Source organism: Bos javanicus, chromosome 9 (assembly GCF_032452875.1).
Source record: "Bos javanicus breed banteng chromosome 9, ARS-OSU_banteng_1.0, whole genome shotgun sequence".
NCBI lineage: Eukaryota > Metazoa > Chordata > Mammalia > Artiodactyla > Bovidae > Bos > Bos javanicus.
Window position 1 is genome coordinate 59,549,102 of NC_083876.1, and position 17,930 is coordinate 59,567,031.

Consider the following 17,930-nt stretch of genomic DNA (forward strand, 5'->3'; position numbering starts at 1 on the left):
AGAGCTGGTATGGTGGTCTTGGACTTTCCAGGTGGCACTAGTGGTTAAGAACCTGCCTGCCAATGCAGGAGACATAAGAGATGCAGGTTCAACCCCTGGGTTGGGAAGATCCCCTGGAGGAGGACATGGCAACCCACTCCAGTATTCTTGCCTGGAGAATCCCATGGACAGAGGAGCCTGGCAGGCTACAGTCCATAGCAACACAAAGAGTCGGACATGACTGAAGCAACTTAGCGCACATGCATGGTGGTCCTGGCCTGGCCTGAAAAGGCAGTCATGACAACACTGGTGAAAATAGCTGGGGGAGACATTTCAGAATAAGATCTGATGGGTTTTGGACCAATTATATAAAATAGTAACCCCAGGATAATCTCAACTTCATATGTTTTATCCCATGACCCATATGGATATTTGCATTTTACAAACTCTGGGTTCAGAAAATATGGTCCTCATAAATCTAATTTATATGTAAAAGTCAAAAAATAAACCCTGGGAGCAGCATAGAACAAACTCCGGCATTCATTTTATATGATTTCGTATAAGATTTATAACCAATAAAAATGTTTATATGGAATAATTACACAAACACACAGACACACACACTCACACACATAAGCCCTCCGGCACAATATTCTTAGGGCTGAGTTTGTTTTTACATATACCATAAATATTCTTAAGGTTAATTGAAAGCAGAACATGTGCATGACTTGGTGTAAATGTTGACTCCTGTTCAAGTTCCTCTTTTGCTTAGCTTTTCTTAGCCTTTTTTTTACTTTCAGTGTCAAAAGATCAATATACAATAATAAAACGATAGAGAGGACGTCTAATTAGGCTTTGCTTATACTCTAGACATCCTCTCAATCATTTTTATTGCTGTATATTGACCTTTCAGCACTAAAGGAATGGACAAACTCAAGACATCACCTCCTCCAGTGTATCCACCTCCTAAGTCCCAGAATTTGTGAATATGTTCTAGCACATGGCAGGGGGGAATTAAGGTTCCAGATGGAATTAAGGGTGCTTCAACCAGTTACCCCGAGATGGAGAGGTGAGCCTGGATTATCCAATGTAATTACAAGGGTTATTATAAGTGAGAGAGGGAGGTAGGAGAATCAGAGTCAGAGTGACAACGAGAAAGACAAATTCTTCCCGGGAGCCTCTCTGAAGGAGCACAGCCCTGCCTACACCTGAGACTCATTTCAGACTTCTGACCTCCAGAACTGGAAGATAATAAATTCATGTTGTTGTAAGCCACTAACTTTGTAGTAATTTTTATAGCAGCCATGGGAAACTAACACATCCTGCCCCAACATCTGAACAGGAGAAAATTTTGGATTTAAAGCCTTAAAGTCCCTGTTCAAATCATAATCCTAAGGATGAATGAATAAATCTTACCGGTGGCACTGAACATTCCTTCCTTGCCTGCTCAGGTGCTAAGGCCTCCCTTTTGATTTTTCTCTTGTCCATAGGCAAATTATTCCCTAAGTCCTACAGCTTCACATTCAGAACTACTGTTTTAAGGTAATGTCTCATTCACTCACTCAATTAGTCGGTGAGTCAACAAGCATGTAGACCGCTAGTCAGACCTCTGCCCTGGACCTAAGATACAAAAATCTAACTCATGCCCAAACAATGTTTCAACTTATGTCCAAAACCAAATTCCTGATGTTCCTACCCAATTCAGAACTTTCAGAGGCATCTTCACTTCAGTGGATCCAAATTCCATTCTTCTACTTGTTTAGGCCAGAATACCTGGAGGCTCCCTTCCTCCCCTCTTTCCCCCACATTTCCTGTGTAATCTGTCACTCTATCCTGCCTGCTTCGCATTCAGAATATATACACTTCTTACAGCCCTCGTTGTCCATCCATCAAGCCACTGTTTCCTCTTGCCCAAGAGCCTCTAATGGGTCACCAGCTTTGTGCCCTTCAGTCTGTTCTCAAAGCAGCAACCAGACTGGCCACATGTGAAACCTAAGTCCAACCCCTTCACTTGTCCTGTCAATGACTCCCATCTCTTCTCATCTCACTGGGAGTAAAACCCAAAGGCCCTGCTCCCTCCTCTGCTGTCCACTGCCCTCATTTCTGTGACTCTCTGCAGCACCCATTCAGCTCCAGGAACACCAGCCTTCTTGCTGTTCCTGGAACAAGACAAACACACCTGCTCCAGGGGCACTGGGCTTGCTGTTCCCTCTGCAGGGCTCACCCCCTCAGGGAGGTCGTTCCTGCCCACCTTATATAAAAAAGCAAGCCGCTCACTCCGCACCCCTTCTCCTGCTACTTCCTGAATAACAACCTGTTTTATTTTTCTCCACATCGCCATCTCTTATATTACATATTTACTTGTTGATTTGTTGTTTCTTCAATTCCCCTCAACCATACTAAAATGCCAGTTCCACGAAAGAATTGCACCTGGCACATAATAGGCATATATACAAATATTTTTTTGAGTAAGTAAATGAGTGAATCGATCAATATTGAGCTCCTGCTACATAAATACCTATTCAGGGTGGGGATACAGAGATGAATTGAATACAATATTTGACACTGAGGAATTTATTATTTGGAGCGACACTGTTTGACAGAACTTTCCATGGTGATGGAAATACTCTGTCTGTGCTGTCCAGTACAGTAGCCAGTAGCAGCAAGTGGCTACTGAGCACTTAAAACGTGGCTAGTGTGACTGAGGAATTGAGATTTTATTTTAATAATCTTAAATTTAAACATAAAGGTTGCATGTGGCTAGTGGCTACCATGCTGGAGAACACAGGTTTAGAACAGGAGGTAGATCTATTAACCTGTAATACTGGTAAGAATGCAATATAACCAGTGCACAGGCAATAAAGTGCTGTGGAAACACAGAGGAGAGGGCCACTAATTCTGCCTGAGTGTAATTTCCTCCAAGAGACTTCCCAGGAGCACTCAGTGCTTCTCCCTCTTATCATTTGGCATTCCTGTAATTATTATTTATTTGTAATCATTTACTTGATTCTAGTCTTTGCTACTGACTGGAGAAGGAAATGGCAATGCACTCCAGTATTCTTGCCTGGAGAATCCCTTGGACAGAGGAGCCTGGCAGGCTACAGTCTATGGGGTCACAAGAATCGGACACGACTGAGTGACTAAGCACAGCACAGAACAGTCTTTGTTACTAAGCTATGAGAACTGGAACTGTGACCACCGTGACATACTGGCAGAATGCTTTGCAAGTAATGAAAGTGAAATGAAAGTCACTCACTCATGTCCAGCTCTTTGCGACCCCATGGACTATACAGTCCATGCAATTCTCCAGGCCAGAATACTGGAGTGGGTAGCCTTTCCCTTCTCCAGGGGATATTCCCAACCCAGGGATCGAACCCAGGTCTCCCGCATTGCAGGCAGATTCTTTACCAGCTGAGCCATTAGGGAAGCCCACAAATACTGGAGTGGTAGCCTATCCTTTCTCCAGTGGATCTTCCTGACCCAGGAATCAAACTGGGGTCTCCTACATTGCAGGTGGATTCTTTACCAACTGAGTGTAGGTGAGCAATAAATATTGGTTTGACTGACACCTGGGATGGTTATAGGAAGCTTCCTGAGGATATTACATTTGAGATGGATTTTAGAAGGTGAGTAGGAAATCGGTAGGCCGAGGCCAAGGTGAAGTAAAGAGATAGTAGGCAGGGAAAATGACACATGCAAAGAAAGTCAGACAAGCATGGGTGTTTCAGCTCTTCATTAGTGGACTTGAGAGTACATTGCGGTTGTAATGCATGTATTAGTGTAAACGTACTCACTTTATACACTTGACCATTCAAGCTAGACAACTTTGTAAGAAAACCCAAAAGACAGCATGAAATTAAAAGTTGGGCAGTTGTTTAGTGAATTGTGGTGAAGCAGATGTAGACTTTTGCACATCTTTAGCCCATAAACGCCTTATAATAAGTATAGACTGAAGTTTCACTAGATTTTTCCTGATCTAGAATATTCTTGTATTTCAGCTTGTGGGGACCTTAGAGATTATTTAACTGAAGCTTTCTCTGGTCAGATGACAGAAGACAGAGTTAATTAGTGCAGAGGTGGGACCATAATCCAGATGTTTTAGCTTGCTGTCTGGAGACATTACCAACATACGGCAATTACACGACCACATTTCATCCTCCCACTCTGACACAAAGCAAGTTACAGGTCCCACCATATGTCCATTAATAACCCCTCGTCACCTTACAAAATACACAGGAAGAAGACTCAGTCATAAATTCTCTATGTATGAGACGAAACATCAAGGCTGCTTGATACAAAACAACCATTCTAAGTCTCAGTAAGCAGTAAATGTTGAAAGAATTATTTTAGTAATGCATTCTGAACTGAACTGCTATTTTTGCAAGCAACACAGGGTGCCTGTTCTGTGCAGTATATTAAATGACAATTGGACCACAGATCTGGTTTCCCATCCTGAATAGACCACTCTCTAGCTGGGTTACCTAGCACAACTCAGACACCCTCTCTGAGCCTCCCCATTTCTTAATTTCTAAAAAGCAGAAACTGGATATCCAAGGTCCTCCCCAGTTCTATAGTTTTCATGTGATTTTTCTAAGTAGGAATGAAAGAAAAAGCAGCAGAAAACATTTCCACTTGGACAGAGGATCATTTATGCTACTTCTCTGCAGTCAAACCAGCGGCCCTAATGATATTTCTCTATCAATTTATAAATTTGTCAAACTATACATGTCACACGGTACAATATTGGAACGAACATTACATCCTTTACAGTACTCTGCACTTGATGTGTGCTCCAGAAATGCTATCAACTAACTGTTGTCCCGTGTCTTACCTATCCTATATCAGCTCTCCAAGGTTCAAGACTCATTCTCTGAGATTTCAAACAGTCTTTCTTTGCAAACTGTTTCGTCTTTATCAACAAGTTACAACCAATTTTCTTACACTAAAAATATATTGACTTCCCTCGGTACAGATGTGATACAGACTATGCTTTATCCATCTTCATATTATCGTCTTCTAAAATCTCTTGGGGCCCCGGAGAACAACAAAGCTTACTTCATAACAAACAAGAACAAATAAAAGTAGCTTATTGCTATGGAAGCAATTGTGTCTTACTACATGATATGCATATATATGGATCCCTAAACAGAATCACCATGGTTTACCTTTGACTCGTTCCACCACAGAAATAGAAAATTTATCTCCTTCTTTTCAATGTAGTTCCATCGTTCATGCACAAACAAAGGTAAGATTTTTCCTTTGACTAATTTCTTTTAACATATATGATGTTGATTCCTACTTTCTTGGGATCTCTAGACACATACCTAAGCATTCACAGTACAATCTCTTAGAATATGAGGATAATCTCATGCAAGCGCAATTAAGAACAGATGGTTAAAAACTGCAAGGTAGTATTTGCATAAAAAGATCATCATACTTTGACACTGTAGTTTTATATTACTTTTAATTGTTTTCCTTGAAAGGAGTACTCCCACCTCCCTTAACCAAAAGATAACAAGAAAACGTGCCATATTTTTTTTTTTATCGGAAAGGAAACATTTCATAGCAAATACACTGAGGAGTAAAAAGTATACAAGTTCACAAAGGACTATGATATACTGTGAATAAAACTGACACATCTGGTCAAATGTACAAGAAACATGGAGTCTAATAGACTTTAACCACCTAAGCTGCCCATACACCAGAAGTAATCCACAAAGCCTGTGCACCAACATAATGGACTTATTAAAAAAAAAAAAAAAAGATTGCTTTCAAAGCAGAGTTCATTGACTTATTCTCTTCTGTAAGTCACTGTAAATTAAGTTTACCAACTTGGTTACCTTATGTTCCCACGGCACCTCTGTCTTATTCTGGTTTGTAGATGGAAGGCTGAATAACCATTTAGCAGCTTGTGAACAACGTGATAGAAACAGGGATAAACTATTAAAAGCAGACCTAAAGAACTGAAGGAGGAGTCCGTCAATCTTCAGCTAGAATAAAACCACAATCTGGGCATTACAAAAGTGATTAGTAAAATTTAGAAAATATGAATGGCCCCTTCCACAGGTGGCCCTGGATGCTCCTGTTTGGTTCCACACAGAAATCTGCCACCCAGATCACAGCTGATTGAACTAGGGCTGGTCACGTGATGTAAATACAGCCAAAAGTCAGCTGAACAGTAAGTTCCAGGATGACCTAGTATGAAAAGACATTAGAAAGAAAAAAGATCCAGTAAGATTCTTGACAAAAGCAAGGAAGATTCCAAGCAGATTCCAGTTCTACTTGGAGTTGGATTAATGGAGAAAAACCAGGCTGTTGGCAATGAGAACTGAAGCTAAAAAGATGATGTGCGTAAGATCCCTGAGGGGTCAAGAACAAATCAAAGTTATAAAGAAATCAAAGACATAAGAAGCACAAACCAAAAGTAAGCAGTGATGTTGATAAAATAAAAGAGTGAGGCAGTGATTTATTAGATGAGAAGGAATGAGACACACATTAAAGAGGAGATAAAGGGAGGCTGTACTGTCAAAATCCCTAGAACCACCTTTCACTTCTAATATGTGCTAATTTCCTGTGCTTGGATTTTTCTGAGACTCCATATCTTTTATTTATTTTTCTAAAAGTCCATAATTACTTAAAATAGCCTGGAAATATCTTCATTTCTTAAAATCAGAAATGCCTAAAGTCTTTTGTCTATAAACTGAAGATTTATCACTTTCTCACTGGTTTATTAGAGTTCTTTGCTCATCAGGTCTATAAATCTGTAGTATATGTTCATAATTTGACTTTTAACATAATAGTAGACAGCAGTTATCGGCATTTATTATCTTCCATGCACTATAAAAACCACTTTACAGGAATTATCTCACTGAGTCCTCAAAACAACCATCCATGAAAAAAGTATGGCACCAAGAGTTTAACAAATTTGTCTAAATTCATAGAGATAATAAGAGGAAAGAAAGGCAGGGAAAACCCTGTGTGTCTGACACTGCAGCTGCTCTTAACCACTCAGCATCACCATTTCTCTTATTGCTACTTTTTAAATTGTGTTAAAATATGCATCAAGCTTCCCTGGTGGCTCATATGGTAAAGAATCTGCCCCCAATGCAGGGGACCTGGGTTTGATCCCTGGGTCGAGAAGATCCCCTGGAGAAGGAAATGGCTATCCACTTCAGTATTCTTGCCTGGAGAATTCCATGGACAGAGGCGCCTGGTAGGCTACAGTCCATGGAGTTGCAAAGAGTTGGACATGATGAAAGCGACTGAACACGCACACAAAATACACATAACATAAAATTTGCCATCTTAACTATTTTTAAGTGTACTGTTCAGCGATGTTAAATACATTCACACTGATGTCCAACTGTCATCACCAGTCATCCCCAGAATTCTCTTCATCTTTCAAAACTGAAACTCTGTGCCCTTTAAACAATAATATTCCATCTCTCCCCATGCCAACCCCGCCTCTAGTAACCACCATTCTACATTCTGTCTCTAGGAATTCGACTACTCTGGGTATCTCATAGAGTGAAATCATACAGCATTTGTACTTTTGTGACTGGCTTATTTTACTTAACAGATATAATGCCTTCAATGTTCATCTATATTGCAGCATGTATAAGAATTTCCTTCCTTTTTAAGAGTAATATTCCATTGTATGGATATACCAGATTTTGTTTATCCATTCATCAATCTATGGACACTTGAATTGCTTCCACCCCTTGGCTATTACAAATAATGCTACTATGAGCTTGGATGTACAAAAATCTTCTTCAACATGTTCTTGCTTTGAATTCTTTGAGTATGTACCAGAAGTGGGATTGTTAAATCTTATGGGAGTTTTATTTTTAATTTTTTAAAAAACTGCTATACTGCTTGTCATAGCAGCCTACACTATTTTACGTTTGTTACCAACAGTGTACAAAAGTTCCAGTTTTTCTGCATCCTTAGCAACACTGCTTTTAAAAAAAAAAATGGTAGCCATCTTAATGGATGTGACATCATTCTTCTCTTAATTTACGTATTTGGGAAATTTTAAAGTTTTTATGTAGATAAATTAGCAATTTATATCTTTAAGGTTTTAATATATTATTTCAAAAACTCTTCCTCATTCAAGATTAAAGATTCATTTCTATTACATTTTCTTGTTGTTTAGTGGCTGTATCTGAGTCTTTTGCAACCCCACGGGCTATAGTCTCCCAGGCTCCTCTGTCCATAGGCTTTCCCAGGCAAGATTGCTAGAGTGGGTTGCCATTTTGTTTTCCAGGGGATCTTCCCTACCCAGGGATAGAAACTGTGTCTCTTGCATTGGCAAGCAGAGTCTTTACAACTGAGTCAGCAGGGAATGGGATTAATCATGTGAAGTAAAGACTAACCATTAATTCTTCAGTCATAATAATTGAACTATTGTCCCACTGTCAGTTTTTAATACTCTGTCTTTCTCAAGTAGTCTGAAATTCCATATTCAGCATATGCTAAATATGTATGTGTGTGTGTGTATATATATATACATATATATGAATAAATTTCTGGACTATGTATTCTGTTTCTGTACCACAAACACAGTGTTGATTACAGTACCTTTATAAGGCATTAAAGTATGTGGTAGGACCAGTATCCCTTCATCACTCTTGTTTATCTGAAGTGCTCTAGGCTATTCTCACATATTCAGTTCAGTTCAGTTCAGTTGCTCAGTCGTGTTTGACTCTTTGCGACCCCAGAGGTAAAACATTTCCACATAGTTAATTGCCTCCCAAAGATATTGCCACATTATAAAATAATGCAATATAATTAATGTTCACCAAAATCACTGCAGATGATGACTGCAGCTATGAAATTAAAAGATGCCTGCTCCTTGGAAGAAAAGCTATGACCAACCTAGGCAGCATATCAAAAAGCAGACACATTACTTTGCCAACAAAGGTCTGTCTAGTCAAAGCTATGGTTTTTCCAGTAGTCATGTATGGGTGTGAGAGTTGGGACTATAAAGAAAGCTTAGCTCCAAGGAATTGATGCTTTTGAACTGTAGTGGTATTGGAGAAGACTCTTCAGGGTCCCTTGGACTGCAAGGAGATCCAAACAGTCCATCCTAAAGGAAATCAGTCCTGCATATTCATTGGAATGACTGATGCTAAACCTGAAACTCCAATACTTTGGCCACCTGATGCGAAGAACTGACTCACTGGAAAAGACCCTGATGCTGGGAAAGATTAAAGGCGGGAGGAGAAGGGGACAACAGAGGATGAGATGGTTGGATGGCATAATGCCTCGATGGACATGAGTTTGAGCAGGCTTCAGGAGTTGGTGATGGACAGGGAAGCATGACGTGCTGCAGTCCATGGGATTGCAAAGAGTTGTACAGGACTGAGCGACTGAACTGAATGAATTAATGTTCACAGTGATCACTTTAAAAATCATCACAAAAACTTTAAATCTGCTTAACAGCACTGACAGAAACAAGCAGAAAAGAATACAATGCATTTAATGATATTTATGTAAAATAACTATAAAAAAATAAAATTTTAGCTTCTTCAAAAACTAAGGGACAGAGATCACTAATATTATGCACTCACACTTTTTAAAAAAAATAATCATTTAGGCACAAGGATACACTGGTGGAAACTGGGCCAAAATTCAATTAGCACTTGCTGCTGCTGCTGCTGCTGCTACTGCTGCTAAGTCGTTTCAGTCATGTCCGACTCTGTGTGACCCCAGAGACGGCAGCCCACCAGGCTCCCCCGTCCCTGGGATTCTCCAGGCAAGAACACTGGAGTGGGTTGCCATTTCCTTCTCCAATGCATAAAAGTGAAAGTCAAGTCGCTCAGTCGTGTCTGACTCTTAGCGACCCATGGACTGCAGCCTACCAGGCTCCTCCGTCCATGGGATTTTCCAGGCAAGAGCACTGGAGTGGGGTGCCATAGCCTTCTCCAATTAGCACTTAGGGTGCATTAAAATATCCTTTCCTGAGAGAGGAGGTCCCAGAATTCCCCAGTGACCCAAGGATCATTGCACTTCCTTTCTCATTAAATCATCTGAAATCTTTATATCCTAACTATAGTTTCTCTCTACTCTCTACCAAACAATTATTGGTTAGTCCTCCAAGCTTGCAATGAAAACTATGATGCTTAAATTTCAAAGAATGTCCAGTCATCCTGTTATAGTCTCTTTTTCTTGAATCAACTCCTGAAGATGACTGAACTACCACTATCATTTGCATGATAACACCCAATATGACATTCTTTCTTTTGTCTCTTTGCCACATGTCTAGCCTATCATTGGCACATCATTTGTCAACCATCATGAGTCAAAAATTCCCTCCAGAACACAAAGGGCATAAACACAGCCCTCATAGGAAAGCACATAAGTTGCAGACACATTTATCTCAGGAGACCACGGTAGAAAGCTCATTAACCAAGAATATTTTTAATACAAGGTGCTAACATCTCTTTGTGGTGTATTCCACACAGTGTCCAATATGGTAGAGAAGAAGCAAAGCAACTTGAGCACACAGATATATGTTTTAAGAGCACATTTTGGCCTAAAGAAGGAAAGATCAGCAGCAAGGAAATGGCAACATTTCAGAAAGTAATCCCAAAGTCTGTGGCTGCAGGAATGCAGAGGAAGTCATGATGTATGATTGAATATAGTTGAAGAATAAGACAGAAGATCTCTGAGATGACTCCCAAGATTATTCTTAGCTTATCTCCACATATTCATTTATTAATAGTAAATGTTTATTAAAAGAATGAATAAATGAGTGAATGGTTTGTCTAGAACCACATTTATTTCTGTTCAAAGTGGGGTCTACAAAGTGTTGTTTATTATTAATCCAAAACAAGATAAGGAGCTTGCTCCAGTAGGTAAACTAATTGGATTATGAAGTATACCATTTAGTTCGACAGTTTTATTGTTACTATGAAGCAAATAGTACACTGATTCACTTTGCTGCATAACCTCTTAATTACATCAGGAACCAGCATTTTGATAATACATATGATTTTGGTTGGATCCTGAACAACGGGCCACTAAATCTGATTTATCTGGGGATCCAGAGGTGGTAGACTTCTGACAATGTCTGTGGAGCCAGTGCTAAACAAAGAAGCTCTTAGTGTCAGGAGGAGGTCCAGGACACTTTTGGAACTGGTAATCTGAAGGTTCCAAGGAAAAATGTATTTATTTGATAAATAGGTATACTTAAAGAACAGTTCTTGCCTTGAGCTCAGCGAAATGGCTATGCTGATATTTCTGTGAGTTATGGTTGGATTAATATCTACAAAATTGCACAAAAGCCAAATCGGACCCCATAATCTAATAGCTATTTAAAAGATCTTACTCCTTGAACTGAGAGTATTAAAAATTATATCTAAGGGATAGGTTTGGGCCATCTGCAGAAATTTCCTTGGTGGATTGTGAATTCGAAGTAAATTTGTGAAAGTCATTGTTCAATTAATATACTTCTAACTGCATGCATCTGAAAACCTAAATCAAACTGGTTCTCACAAAGAAGGAATGTATTTGCTCACATAAGTGAATGTCCAGAAGTAAGCTGGAGTTTGGGCTTGAGTGAATACAATGACTCCAGCCCCATTCCCCTGCATTGCTCTATGTTCATTCCCCATGCATGGGTACTTCACACTTAGACTGGCAGAAAAGTAGTTTCAACCATTCTATCCTCACACCCTTACTCTTTCTATGGATCTCTATTAAAAGCAGGTGATTTTTTCCCCCAGAAATGCCCCTCCCCTCAATTCACATCCCTTTGCCCATACTGGAATATATACAAATTCTTTGACCTAACCCTCTAGCTAAGGAAATGGCAGACCAACTTAAGTCTGGCATACTAAAACTGGTGCTGGCTTGGGAGTAAAGCTTTACTGTGATTCCCTTAGCCTAATTAGGGTTCATCCTTCCAGCCAAGGTCAATGCCCCAAACTTCCTGCCTGCTGTGAAATGGATGACTCAACCCCAACATCAAACACAAGGTCCAATCCCAGCTTCATTAAGGAGTAGACAACCTACAGTGTAAACGAGTAAAGGCAACAATAACTTAGCATGTTGTAACGTGAAGGATGCCACAAGCGATGCCTTTGATAATAGATATTTCCAGAAGAGAAATATTGCCTAAACAGAATTGGGAGGTTAGACTGTCAGTGTGTCTGAGCCTAACAGTGACCAAAGAAAATTATGTTGTGAGTCTAGAAGATGGATTCCAGTAATTTAGGAAGAAATAACCATAGGGCAAAGAAGGATTAACTCAAAATTATATTAGCCTGAGGAGACTTCCCTTGGGCAAAACCTAATCTCTTTGCTGTAAATCCTAATGTTCACCAAGCAAACTTCTGAATTATTATTTGTCTTTCTGAGTGGCTGACCCCCCACAGAAATACTCCTTGTTAAAGAAATACACCTGATTTTAAAAATTGATTCTATTCCCCATGGCAAGTGGGCACTGTGGCTTATAAATCATTGGCTTTTGTATTTTGTTAGAAATTTCTGAGTCTATCCTGTGAAGCCTAATCACCCTGACAAAATAGTAAAAGTAAGATCTTGAAAGGGAAAAGCTGAGGCCCAGACACAGGGCCATAACGTCTTGGTCAAGGTGGAATCTGCATGAGGCCTGGCCTAAATCTGCTATTAACATCGCCCTTACAAGGGAACTCTAATATCTGAGAAATCCAGAAGACCCACCATGCAGTACCCTGACCTTTAATTGAGCCCCCTTAGAGAGGGGTTTAAGATTGGGGGTTATGGGTCAAGTCTCTAGAATCAGTGAGATCTGGGAATAAACTCTGGCTCCTCTGACCAGCTGTGTGACCTTAAGCAAGTCATTTAACATCTAAAACTCAAATTATAAAATGGTGAATATTACATAGAGTTGTTACAATGATTAAAGAGATATAGTTCACAAAGTCCTTGGTACGTGATTAATAGATTTCATTCATACTTTTATAATACTGTTAACTAATGTTATATTATGATTTCTGTATTGGACTAAGAAATATATGCTAACCTTTCCAAGTACAACACTCCACAAGAAATGAAGCTCAATAAATGTGGCTAAAAGACACAACTGGAGAACATGGGAGAGAAACACACTGAGACGCCAAGATAATTTGTAACATCCCATCTTGATCTAGATTAAATCAGTGTGAGACCCCAGCATGGGTAAAGTCTGATTATCGTCTGCTTCCTAATCAAAGGAAGTATCTGGCATTAAAGTATCTCCATATAGCTCTTATTTATTTCTGAGTTTTTTAGAAAGCAACTAGAAAATATCATATAATATTAATTTTGAAAAATTAAAAGTCTGTAAGCTGTGTTCTGAGTGATATTTAAAGAAATTAAGACTAAAAAAATAAAAATAAACAAAGCAGTTAGACTATTTGTAATACAGAAACAAAACATCAAGAAAGAAAAAGTGCAAAATATTAGCCTTCCTGAAATATTTGGAGGATTATCACGTAGAAGGATGCATTGAGAAAATCCATGTACGTTTTACTTGTCTGTTTCTCCCATTAGACTATCAGGTGCCCTGAGGGAAGTGAATGCATTCCATCCATCACTGTATTCCCAGACATTGGCTTGGTGCTGGGAACATAGTAAGTACTCAATAAATGTTTGTTGATTGAATGAGAAGATCGATGGGTAGAGATGATGAGATGAATGAATGTTAGGATGAAAAGAGGGACAGATTGATAGATATCATTTAGATCATTATAAGATGTTAATGTTGAAATGAACTTGAGAGAAGAGGAAGCTGACGTTCTAAAATAATGAAGGATTTTCTCAATATCATTCAGCTGGTTTATATAAATGCTGACTAGACCGCAGCAGCCAGGATATTCAATATTCTTCTGATTTCCTTCCTTTTTTTAAATCTGATAGAACCGAGAGTATCATGAGAATATAATCCTGATGTGGGTCACTATCGTTGGTTGAGTTCTGTCCTCCTAAAGTTCATATGTGTAGATATTAACTCCCAGGACCTCAGAGCTTGACTCTTTTGAAGGTAAGGCCTTTAAACAGGTAATTATGTTATATGAAGTTCCCTAGGCCTGACTCTAATTCAGTGTCTGGTATCCTTTTAAGAAGAGGAATTAGGACCCATCCAGACACAAGACCACATGAAGACAACTACAAGCCAATAAGAGAAGGGGTGGGCCAAACGGGTGAAGGTGATCAAAAGATATAAAGTGGCTTCATAACTTCCTTAAGTAAGTTCTGGGGATGTAATGTACAGCATGGTGACTGTAGTTGACAATACTGTATTGTATATCTCAAAGTCACTAAGAAAGTAAATCTTAAAAGTTCTTATCACAAGAAAAAAATTGTAACTGTATGAGGCGATATATGTTGACTACAGCTTTTTGGTAATCATTTCTTAGTATATGCATGCATGTATTCTAAGTTGCTTCAGTCACGTCCGTCTCTTTGTGACCCTATGGACCATAGCTCCTCAGTCCAAGGGATTCTCCAGGTAAGGATCTTGGAGTGGGTTGCCATGTCCTTCTCCAGGGGATCTTCCCAATCCAGGAATCAAACTCACATCTCTTATATCTCCTTTATTGGCAGGCAGGTTATTCACCACTAGCACCACCTGGGAAGCCCTTACACTTTTGTGATCATCTTTTCCTGCATCGCACTGCCTCTCTGAATGAGAACACACACATACGCACACTAAGAAATGGTCAGGCACTTATGATAAATCTTCTGAAAATAAATCAAAAGATGATTAATGATTCTACTTAATCCTCGAGCCATCAGACTCTAGGGAATGTTACTTTTTTAATGTGCACAAGTTTGCTTAGGCTCTCAGTAAGGCTACTACAATGTTTTGCCCCCTAAGAAAAACGAAATTTGAATTATAAGACAGAAGTCAGACCTCTATAATTTATCATCAGCATCTACACCAATGTGGTTCATAAATAAAAAATAATAATAGAGAAAGAGAGAGTCCTCAGAAGAAACAGTCCTCCTGACCCCTTCATCTTGGATTTCTAGACTCCAAAACTGTGAAGAGTCTGTTTTGAAGCTGCCTAGCCTGTGGAACTTAGTTGTGGCAGCCCTAGTAAACTTGAACAGCCTCAGAGCCCTTCCCCATGCAATGCATGTTTAATCTGTGTATTCAGTAGCTCTGTACAAGAGCACTGAAGAAGGCACTTTGCCTGATTTGCATTTAGAGGTCTATAGCCTGCTGCCATGTATATTACAGACACTTTGCTCTGTCCTCATGACAACACTGCATTCCTGTCACTTGAGTCTCAAAATAACCAGGTAATATCAGTAAGATTTTTAGAACATTAAGGCTTAGACCATTTTAGTGACCTAGTCGAAGACAAAAAACTGGTTAGTGGTGGAGCCACACAATTCAAAGTCAAGTCTTCTGAATCCCTCGCTCTCTAAGAATAGCTGCAGATGTTTAACTGAGCACATATTATGTGCCAGACTACTTTCATTACCTTACCCAGTCCCCACAACAAACACATGGACTAGATGCCATCTCAGTCTCCATCTTATAGATAAAGAAGCTGAGAATTCGAAGCCTAAGGAACTTTCTTATGATTATGGAGTAAGTGGTACTTGACCTCCTCAAGTTTTGAATCTAAGCCATCTCCTGCCAAAGTCTGCATGTCTAACCCCTGCACCTCACCATCTCTAATTCATCTCAGTCTTCTCTTCACAAGCCTCCTCCTCCACATGTCAGCCTACAGAATGTTCATTCACTATTTTCATGTAATGTTCCAGCTGTTGCTAAAATACCCATCCTCCATACCTCCTGCTTTGCAGAGCAGGTGCACAGGACCCAGCTCTGGAGTCAGGAACTTCCTGCCCTCTAACTGCAGTGGGTGACCTGGGGCTCGACATTTGTTTGTCGATGACTGACAATCTCTGATGAAACCACTTCGGGGGCAGCAGGGGTTTGATGCGACTGTATTTTTTCACTCAGCCTTCAGTGGCTTTCCTCCTTGATTCAGGATCACAGCCAATTGAAACTGAAACTGAAATCCTCTCTGAAACGTTTGCTGGATTGCCACAGTGTATTAGTCCAGATCCCCATGGACTGTCTTTTTCTTTGTGCCAGCTTGTCACAGTAGCAGCAGCAAGGAAGGTGACCTAGTGCTTTTAGTCTAGACATGTAGTCGTGAGAGGTCCTCGGGTCTCTGGGCAAATTTACAAGCTTTTGAGGCAAGGGCTTGTCTGATAACAAAACCAACACCTGATAATTGACACCCTCAAGATAGAGAGCTCTGCAAAGAAATGTAGGACTGACGGTCTTCTCAGCACGTCACTTTTCCCAGTCTACATCTGCTCAGTTTGATGGTGTCAGCTTCATATTCCAAGCCCTCTTTCTAAAAGGCTAGGTTCTTCTCTTTGGCTCCAGGGGTGCTCTCCCTCCCTCCACTGCCTTTTGGAGTCCAGCGTGGCCCCTGATCTCATCAGCAACCCCCACGGGGCTGGTGGGAAAATCCTGTCGCTCTTACCACCAAAGCCCACCATACTCAGAACAGGCATGTCTAAGGAAAGGCCTGCAAAAGAAACCAGCTATCAGATACAGGTCTTTATCTCTGAAATCTTTATGTCCAGATTTCCATTCAGGGACAGAAGGGGCTGCTACAAAGGGGGAAGTGACTGAATAGGACATGAAGATGCATAAGAACCCTGTTTTAGACCAGGCAGAGTGAAGAGTGTCTCTTCTTGAACTTAAAAAATATTCTCTACCTCCCAAAATAAGCAAATAAAGCTAAATGAAAGTCAAGAATCTCTCTCTCTCTAGCCCTATCTCTCTCTCTCTCTCTCACAAACACACACAGTGTCTCTGAAACCTCCCATTTTATTTATCGGAATGCCGGGCGATGCGGTAAGGTGTGAATTCCTTATAAAACGCAGGCAGCATGTGCGGGAAAGAGCCGCAGACCATTCTACCCAGTCACTCTGGCTGCACTGCAAGCCTGGGCTGGAGAACTAAAAATCTATCTCAGATAATTGACATTTATTTGATTGAAACAGCAGGGTGCCCTCCATCACCGTGGGAGGAGACCATATGGAAGAACAGTGCGAGTGGAGATAATGTTTGTCTACTGAGTGTGCCAATGTGTTTAGAGATTATTCACAGGGCTCTGGGGACTCCAGTATGATAATGTTTCAGCCAAATTAGAATCAGATTAATTGCTCTAATCTAATGAAAAGACAATGTTTATCAAATTATTGCTCTTTTCGCCACATGATATTGCAGTGTCATTATTCTTTGGGTTTAAGAAAGGAAATGAAAAGACTCTTGTAGCACATCTGTTCAAGAGTTCTACGATAGTGCTTTTCCCACTGCACCCAGGACTGTAATACAGTCGGCAATTCTGTGAAGTAACCAATAAATTAAAGTAAAAGATCTGTAGTGGATAAATCTGCTGGAGTCCTATGATATCAGTTTATATTTTGATAAGACAATCTAAAGTCAATTAGCTTGTTCCAGACTTGAGAGAGTTTCTTCTCCATATTATGTAGGGAGTGTTTTCCTCTATAAACAGGGAAGTACTTTTGTAAAAAACCTTAAGTGGCACTTACAACAAAATTCTAAAACTCTTTTTCAAAATATCAAAATCAGCCCACTTTTTTCAACACCCAGAGAGGAAATGGGGCTCTTATCAACTCGCAGCTCATAAGCCTCTGTGGATTCAGGAGAGAGGGTTCAATCATCTTTTCCCCCCAGGGCACGGAGGACTGGGTCAACTCCCAAGCACCAAAGGAACTGCCCTCTGGCTGCTGCCCTCTGGGCCACCGTTTACATTTTTGAAAATTCTCAGAGGCTTCATACAGTGACCAGGGCTCACTTTGGAGAGGTTGGGAGGGTCACATCCAAGCCGGTGGCCTCACAGAAAGGTGCTGGCAATCAGTCTCAGCACCTACTAGGCTGCTCGCCTGTCTCCAACAGGGAATTTTGGAGAGAGTTAGAGGAA

General features: G+C 40.2%; 1 long non-coding RNA gene across 2 annotated transcripts in view; it reads right to left on the bottom strand.

Annotated features, from left to right (window-relative positions):
• LOC133253949 (uncharacterized) overlaps positions 1 to 17,930 on the bottom strand; it is a 158,655-nt gene that overhangs the window by 66,646 nt on the left and 74,079 nt on the right. The window lies entirely within an intron of this gene.